This window comes from Vombatus ursinus, unplaced genomic scaffold (genome assembly GCF_900497805.2).
Source record: "Vombatus ursinus unplaced genomic scaffold, bare-nosed wombat genome assembly UNPS02014818.1, whole genome shotgun sequence".
Classification (NCBI taxonomy): domain Eukaryota; kingdom Metazoa; phylum Chordata; class Mammalia; order Diprotodontia; family Vombatidae; genus Vombatus; species Vombatus ursinus.
The window spans coordinates 31,546,822-31,554,734 of record NW_020954596.1 but is presented as its reverse complement, the minus strand read 5'-3'; the positions used below and the strand labels follow the sequence as shown (position 1 = coordinate 31,554,734).

Genomic DNA, 7,913 nt, shown 5'->3' with positions numbered 1-7,913 from the left:
CTTCTTCTTCTTCTTCTTCTTCTTCTTCTTCTTCTTCTTCTTCTTCTATGCATACACATTTTCCATGTCTTTTTTCCACTCCATCACCACCTCTGCCCTGAGACCATCTGAAACTAAAAGAGCCTATTGGGAAGGAAGCAGGATCTGAAACTTAATTTAAGCCGCCTGCATCTCTTAAAGAATCAAAAATGACAGCATCTAAGTGTACAAAACTCTGAACACAACAACTGCCTCTGAACCTCCTGGTTTTTCAAACTGCTCACACAGAAGAATCTGCATCGTTCCCCCTGCCTGCCTCCGCCATCATATCTGGAACTGTATTGCTCAATAGTGAGTGTTGTCAGTGACAGACCCAGACAGTTGCTGGAAACACATGCAATACCATTGATCATGTACAAAAGCAGTGATTCATGTGCTAAACCCTGGGATAAAACGAGGCTGCTCCTGCCTCGAGGAGGGGACAAAAAGGTAATCTTGACAGTCTCATTGTTAACTGTCAGGGTTCCATAGCAGGCACTGAAACTCTGTTCTGAGGTACTGGGGCCCAGCTCTTCTTTTCCATCATGGGGCTGTTCAGGTAGAGCGCATCCCCTGGTTAGGTGGAGGCTAGAAATGAGCCTGGTAGAGCAGGACACACTGGGCCACAGTGCCGTGTGGGGGAAGTCGAAAACCTACTCAGGAACCTCCACGTCTCTCTGCATTCAATCTCTTTGGAAAGGGGAAAGAAGCATCATCATGTGACCTGTCAGTGTGATTTATGAGGTCCCAAAATCTTGAAGAATAGGGGGAAAAAAGACACTTTTGTGTGTTCAATCTCCTCCTCTAGCCAGGGTTGAATGCAAAGATAACAGAGACTGACAGGAATGATTGTGGGAACAAAGCAAAGTGGGATAAATATGATGAGCATCACGGTCCCTCTATTGTGTATCCTGCTTTTGGCTAGAAGGCAAGGAGGGAAAAGTCGGCAGCTTAGAAACGAAAGCTCATATTTCCATAGTGATTTACCATTTAACAAAGAACTTTTCTATCCCATCTTGGCCCCAGGGAGCAGGAAAGAGTTGAAGAAATGCCTTCAACTTCTTCTTTTCCATGGTAGGGAGAGGAGGTTGGGGGGAAGGGGGGTACTATGATCCCTGTGTCAGTTGGTTTTGCTTAATTATTTTTCTTTGTTAAAAAGGAAGGATCACTATAGGATGGGAATGAAAATATATCCAAAAATGTCCATAATATAGAAACAAATGAAATTAATAAAACTTAATTTTTAAAAGCTCTCTCTTCACAATAACACTAGGAAAGAGTTAATATAAGTGATACTATCCCTATTTCATAGTTAAGGAAACTATTCAGTTGCTTCAGTTTTGTCTGACTCTCTATGACTTAATTTGGGATATTCTTGGCAAAGATACTAGAGTGATTTGCCGTTTCCCTCTCCAGCTCATTTTATAGATGAGGAAATTGAGGCAAATGAGGTTAAGTGAATTTCCCAGGTCACACAACTAGTAAGTGTCTAAGGCCAGATTTGAACTTAAAAAAATGAAGTTTTCCTGCCTCCAGATCTAGCACTCTATCCACTGTGCCACCTAGCTGCCCAAGAAAATTAAAGCTCAGGGAAGTCAAATGACTTGGCCACAATGACAACCTCCAGTACGGAGATGTCAAATCCAAATAAAAATGGGGACCACTAACCATACCTAAGGATCGCTACAAGCCACGTATTATCTTAGAAAACCAAATATGTTTATAAATTTCTTTTTTATTAATACATCAAAATATTAAAATCAGAGGCGAATTACATTTTAATCTGGTTCAGGTCACACTTGGGAGTGTCATGGGCCCCCATGTGGCCAGCAGTGTTTGACACCTCTTCTCTAATAAGTGGTATGGCCTGGATTCATACCTAGGTCTCCTCATTCTAGCCTCATTCTAATACATCCTGCATCCACCTCTCTACCTCTAATCAAGATGACAGGAGAAAAATAATGGCCCAGCACACATAAATGCCCAGCTTCTATGTGGGATCCTTGGTAAGGCACTTCCAAATATAATGAATCTCATGCCAATGCTGGGATTAAAACACAAAACACATTAGCAGCTCATTATCTCAAGGCCCTGGACAGAATTCTCTCAAGTTTCCAGTTAGGTTGGACACCAGTTCTTTGCATGTCTCATGACTCCAAGAATGGAAAACAGGAGTTCCTCTGCCAGGACTCAACAGGGATTTGTTTTGCCATCATAGACCAATATGGATAGTCTTTGGTCTCCTGATTACACAGGACTTATATAAAAAGGATGCCTTGGTAGTAGGAGGGCTGCCAGTCAATAGACCCAAGCCCCCTTAAAAAGAGCACCAAAGAAACAATTGAGCAGAAAGGGAAGCAGTTTTTATAGGAAAAAAGACGAGGAGGCCAAAGCCTCGGCACAAAACAATCTTCAAGATTGTCCTTAAAGGAGAATAAGGTCTGGGGTCATCCTAGATCACCATGTGGCATGGGAGCTAAGCATAATTTGTACTTTTCTCTTCCCCCTACCCTCAACTCTACCACCACATCTGTGTCCAGGTTAAAACACACATTAAGCTTAGGTACCCTTGAAGGGGAAAAGAAGTTTAAAAAAAAAAAAAGCAAGGTGGGGTGGAGTAGAATGTAATAAGCATTAGCAGCATCTTCATCATCTACATGTATATGTACATAGTTACTAAATATATAAATTTGCTAGAATTTATATAGCATGTTAAGGTTTGCAAAATGCTTTACTCATATCTCATTTGTTCATCACAACAATTCTTTCAGGTTGGTGCTATTATTATCCATTGAAACCAACACTGAAAGTCCTTAAATTGCTTGCCCAGGATCACACAACTGATAGCATCTGAAGGCAGAATTTGAATTCAGGTCTTCATGACTCCAAGTTCAATGCCCTACCCAATGCAGCACCTAAGTTTATAAAACTGAACTCATTCCTCCTCTCCCCACACCTACTTCAGTCTCTCCCCTTTATGATCCTCCCACATAGCTGCCAAACAAATCTTCCTAAGGCACAGGTCTGATCATGTCACTCTCCAATATATGTGTGTTGGGGGATGCATTGGGGGACCCATATCGTGAGTGTCAAACTTGACATTTGAATTTGGGTCCTTCTGACTCCAAGTCTAGATGTCCTTTCCACTATACCACTGACTCTTAAAAGAATAAACTACAAACTCCTTAACCTGGCATTTGTCACTCTAAATATTTTTTCCAACCTACCTTTCCAGTCTGATATTCACTGTTCTTCCCTGTTTTAACCAAATAATATTTTTGTCCTCCTCCAATTCTCTTTTTCCCTCTCTAAATTCCAAGTACTTGCTTAGGCTAAATTCATGCAAAGGCACTCTTTCCATATCTATACTTTTCTTATTTCAGGACCCAGCTAAGATGCCACCTCCTGGAAAGTGATCAAACTATCTCTCCCATTCTGAAGTTTCTTAGCTTGCTTTGTCTGAACTAATTCTACCTTAACTCATACATTTAAAAATTATTTTTATACTTGTGATTAACAAAAATCCATCCTCTCTTCCTCTCAAATCCCCACCCCAAACTGAAAAAGAAAACAAAACCTTTTTTTTAACAAATGTGCATAAACAAAGCAAAGTCCCACATTGACTGACTCATACTTATTTGAGTAAATTTCTTGTCTCCTATATTATATTTATAAGTTCCTTGAGTTCAGGGATCATACCCAGTTTAATCTCTGTAGCTCTAGAACCTGTGTCCTACAAAATTAAAACGAAATGCATTGAGAGCACCTGGTTCATAAAAATGCCTATTAGGGAGGTTGTGGATGTATTATTATCTCCATTATATAGATGAAAAACTCCAGGGAGTTTAGAAAGTAGAGAGGGTTTAAGTAATTTGCCCACTAAGTAACAGAGCCGGATTTGAATTTGTGTTTCCTGATGGGAGTGGGAGTGTGGAAAGGGATGGGCTATATCTGGACGAGAAGAGTAGTACCTCTCTTGATGGTGGTCTGAGGGTATCTGGAGATGATCAGTCTCCTGGTTTAGGAGGCTATTAAGAGTCTCTGGTCTTTAAACCAGGCAGTTGAACTACTCAAATCAATACAATTTAAATTTTAAATTAAAAAAAAAACTTTTACTAACTGCCTACTAGGTGTGAGGCACTATGCTAAGTGCTGGTATCTCCTTTCATTCATTCAAACCAGTAGTTATTAAACACATATTACACACCAGGCTATTACACACTAGGCAATATTTTAGACTCTGGGGATACAACAACTTAAAGAAATCAGCCTCTATTCTCCTTGAGGTACTGTGCTGTACACTTCCCTAGGTCAATAGTTATCAGAATGGGCCTTTCCATAACATGGAAATCTAGAGGGAATCTCAAAACTGTAGTCATTAAAATGATTTCCTACTGGTTAAGAAACAGAGTCATAGTCATGGAAACTTGGGGAGAAATGTAATTGCCTTAGACTATTTGATGAAGCAATTCTTAACACCAACACTTTTTGTACAAGAGACTATACCCTCAGAGACAGACGGAGAAGCACTTCAAAGGACTATTTTGTTGATACGTCATGCCCTATCATACCACTTTCAAAAGATAAATAAATACTGCTTCCTCTGGTCCTTTTGAAGCCAGGAGTGAGATGTGCCCAAGTCTGTGCTTATATGGTTCCCACTGGGGTGCCAATAGACTCCCTGTGCTGAAGAAGACAGGGAGAAATTTCGAATGACACAGTCCATGGTGTAAGAATCAAAGAAAAAAATGGTACAAGAAAGTAGAAGAGGAGATAGAAGTCCTAAAACCATGCTAGAAGAGGAATCCAGGTCAATAACCAGTATAGCCTTGGTTTCCCACCAAGCCTAGGGTATTTTGTACATGACTCTCCTAATTGGTGGAGAGGATGCTGACACATGTAGCATCCCATAAGCATTTTCTTTACAAATTAGGAGAGTCTTATACAAAATGCTCCAGACTTGGCTGGAAAGTTGGATTATACCAGAATTGCTCATTGCAAAGCTGAAGGTAATAGGAGTGTAGAGAAAGAAAGCTGGTTGAAAATCAGGAGCACAGCCAAATCTGAGAACTAGCAGGAAGCACAGTCTTAGATTTAGGAATCAAGAGTTCAGTACCAGATAAAAAAAACAAAATATTGTATTAGACAAGAAGGATTCCAGTTTACTGGACTCTATGTGATGCACACACACAGAGGTCAGTTTTTCAGTCCAGCTGAGCTTAGCCAGGCTCTATCCTTCAGCATCCCTGGGATTCTTTTTCATTTGGAGAATTACTTTTAGTACCTCCTTCATCATTTTAGCAACTGTAGACTCTAGAGGGCATGTGACAGATAATTGCCAAGAACAAGGAGTCACTCTTTCTTCTCCATATCAGCCATCAATGTCCTCACAAACAGAATATTTCCTTTTCTAGCTTTGAAGCAGTATAACAAAGATCTTCTGCTATCATCAAGATAGAAGAATCAGAAGAGCTCCTCTTGCCTCTGTCTAGGTTTACAGTCGCACAGAGCAGGGAATACAGGAAGAGGATGTAGGAGGAAGTTCACTTCAGGGTCCAAAAGAACTGATGCCTAAAGTACTCTTGACTGCAACTTTCAGAACAAGAGTTCTTATCCTCTTTGGGGGTCATGGATGCCTTTGGCAGTCTGGGATAGTCTATGGACTCCTTCTGAGAATGTTTTTAAATATAAAATAAGATACATAGAATTACCAAGAAAACTAACCTTTGTCGAAATGCAATTTCTAATGTTTGTGTGTGTGTATGTGTGTGTATGCATGTATGTATGGATTAAGTTCACAGTGCCCAGATTAAGAAACCCTGCCTAGAATTTAGTACTAGAATAATACCTCAGTCCCCTGAACCATGTGGAATACATAATTTTCTAAAGAGGAAAGTGGAAAAAAAAAACTTGAGAAGGATAAGGACCAAGAAGTATTAGATTTTAAAATCTACTCCAAAGTAGTTGTCATTAAAAATGATTTTGTACTGGTTAAGAAACAGAATTACAAAATATATCTAGCAAACAAATACAATAGTCTAGTGGTCTATAAACTCAAAGGCCCCAGCTACTGAGGTTAGAACTCATTATTTGATAAAAACTACTGGGAAAACTGGAAAATAGGTTGCAGAAACTATCTCAAATCTTACACCAAGAAAAGTTATAAATGGTTACATGTCCTAGACATAAAGGGTGATATAATTATCAAATTAGAGGAGCAAGGAAGAAATTACCTTTCAGATCTATGGATAGGAGAAAAGTTCAAAACCAAACAAAGGTTAGAGAGGATCACAGAAGATAAAATGGACAATTTTGATTACATGAATTTTTTTTAAGTTTCTGTGCATAATCAATGCAGCTAAAATTAGCAAAGAGATAGTTGACAGAGAAAACAAATCTTTGCTATGAGTTTCTCTGATAAAAGTTTCATTTCTAGGATATGTAAGGAACTGATTCAAAATTATAAGAATGAGAGCTATTCTATTCTTCAAATGATAAATGGCCAAGGGATAAACAGGCAGTTTCCAGAGGAAGAAATATAAACTATTAATTGCCATATGAAAAATGTTCCAAATAAATAGAGAAATATAAAATTAAATTAATTAAATTAAGGCATCTTTGAAGTTCCACATCAGATCATCAGATTGATAAAGTTGATAAAAAAAGGAAAATGACCTATTTTAGAGGTTACAGAAAAAGAAATACATTGTTGCCCTGTTGGTGGAACTGTGAATTGGACCAGTTCTAAAGAGTAATTTAGAACTATGCCCCCAAAGTTACTAAATTATATATCCCTATGACTGAGGCATATCACTTGTAGGCCTATATCCCAAAGAGATAAAAGTGGGGAAAGAACCTATATGTACAAAAATATTTACAACTGTTTTTGTTTTAGGAAAGAACTGAAAACTAAAGGAGTGCATTTCAAATGGGTAATAGCAGAACAAATTATGTTACATAAATGTAATGAGATATTATTGTACTGTAAGAAATAACAAAAGGGATAGTTTCAGAAAAACCTAAGAAGACTTGTATAAACTGATGCAGAGTCAAATGAGCAGAACCAGAAGAACAATAACAGCATTGTTATTTTGAAACTTTGAAACACTTAAGAACGCCAATCAATTCAAGGACCAACCACAGTTCCAGAGAATCAATGATGAAGCATGTTACCCACTTCCTGACAGAGAGGTAAACTCAACGTGCAGACTGAGATAAATACTTTTTGGACTTTTCTACCAGTTTAGAAATTGTTTTGCTACAAGGATTTTATTTTTCTTTTTTTTTTCAATTGGGGCAGGAAGGAAGAAGTTATTTTTCATTAAACAAATTAATTTAAAAACATGTAATATTCTAATTACATACATGTATGTTGAATATAACTGAATTTTAACTGAATCAAGTTAATATAATTGAATCAAGATCATAGGATCCTAGTGTGCTACAGAGACAGTGTCCTATAGTAGACAGTGTTCTAGACTTGGGTTCAAGAAGATTTAGATTCCAATCCTCCCTCTGACACTTACCTACCAATTGTGTGACTCTGTGTGTGTGTGTGTGTTTATAATAAAGGAAATGTCTATAACTTCTGTTCCTGTTATATCCTTGCAGCAAATATCCCTTTTAAGAGCTAATTGATAGTTATTGGTTTAATGGAACTGGATCAGTAATCACTGGCAATTAAAAATAGGGAACACATTGGAATGGGAGCTTGAGCTCAGAGTGTCAAGAGATGAATTACTCCACCTCCTCAGAGATATCTTACACATATGAGGGGAAGATGTAGTCAACCTTACTCTGGCAGAGAGAGAGAGAGAGAGAGAGAGAGAAAGAGAAAGAGAGAGAGAAAGAGAGAGAGAGAGAGAGAGAGAGAGAGAGAGAGAGAGAGAGAGAGA

General features: G+C 38.3%; 1 protein-coding gene and 1 pseudogene across 1 annotated transcript in view; both read right to left on the bottom strand.

The window, feature by feature from the left end:
- The window catches only part of LOC114023870 (cytosolic beta-glucosidase-like), a 116,975-nt gene that overhangs the window by 3,237 nt on the left and 105,825 nt on the right, over nt 1-7,913 (bottom strand). The window lies entirely within an intron of this gene.
- Nucleotides 183-7,913, bottom strand: part of LOC114023552 — a 10,110-nt pseudogene continuing 2,379 nt past the window's right edge.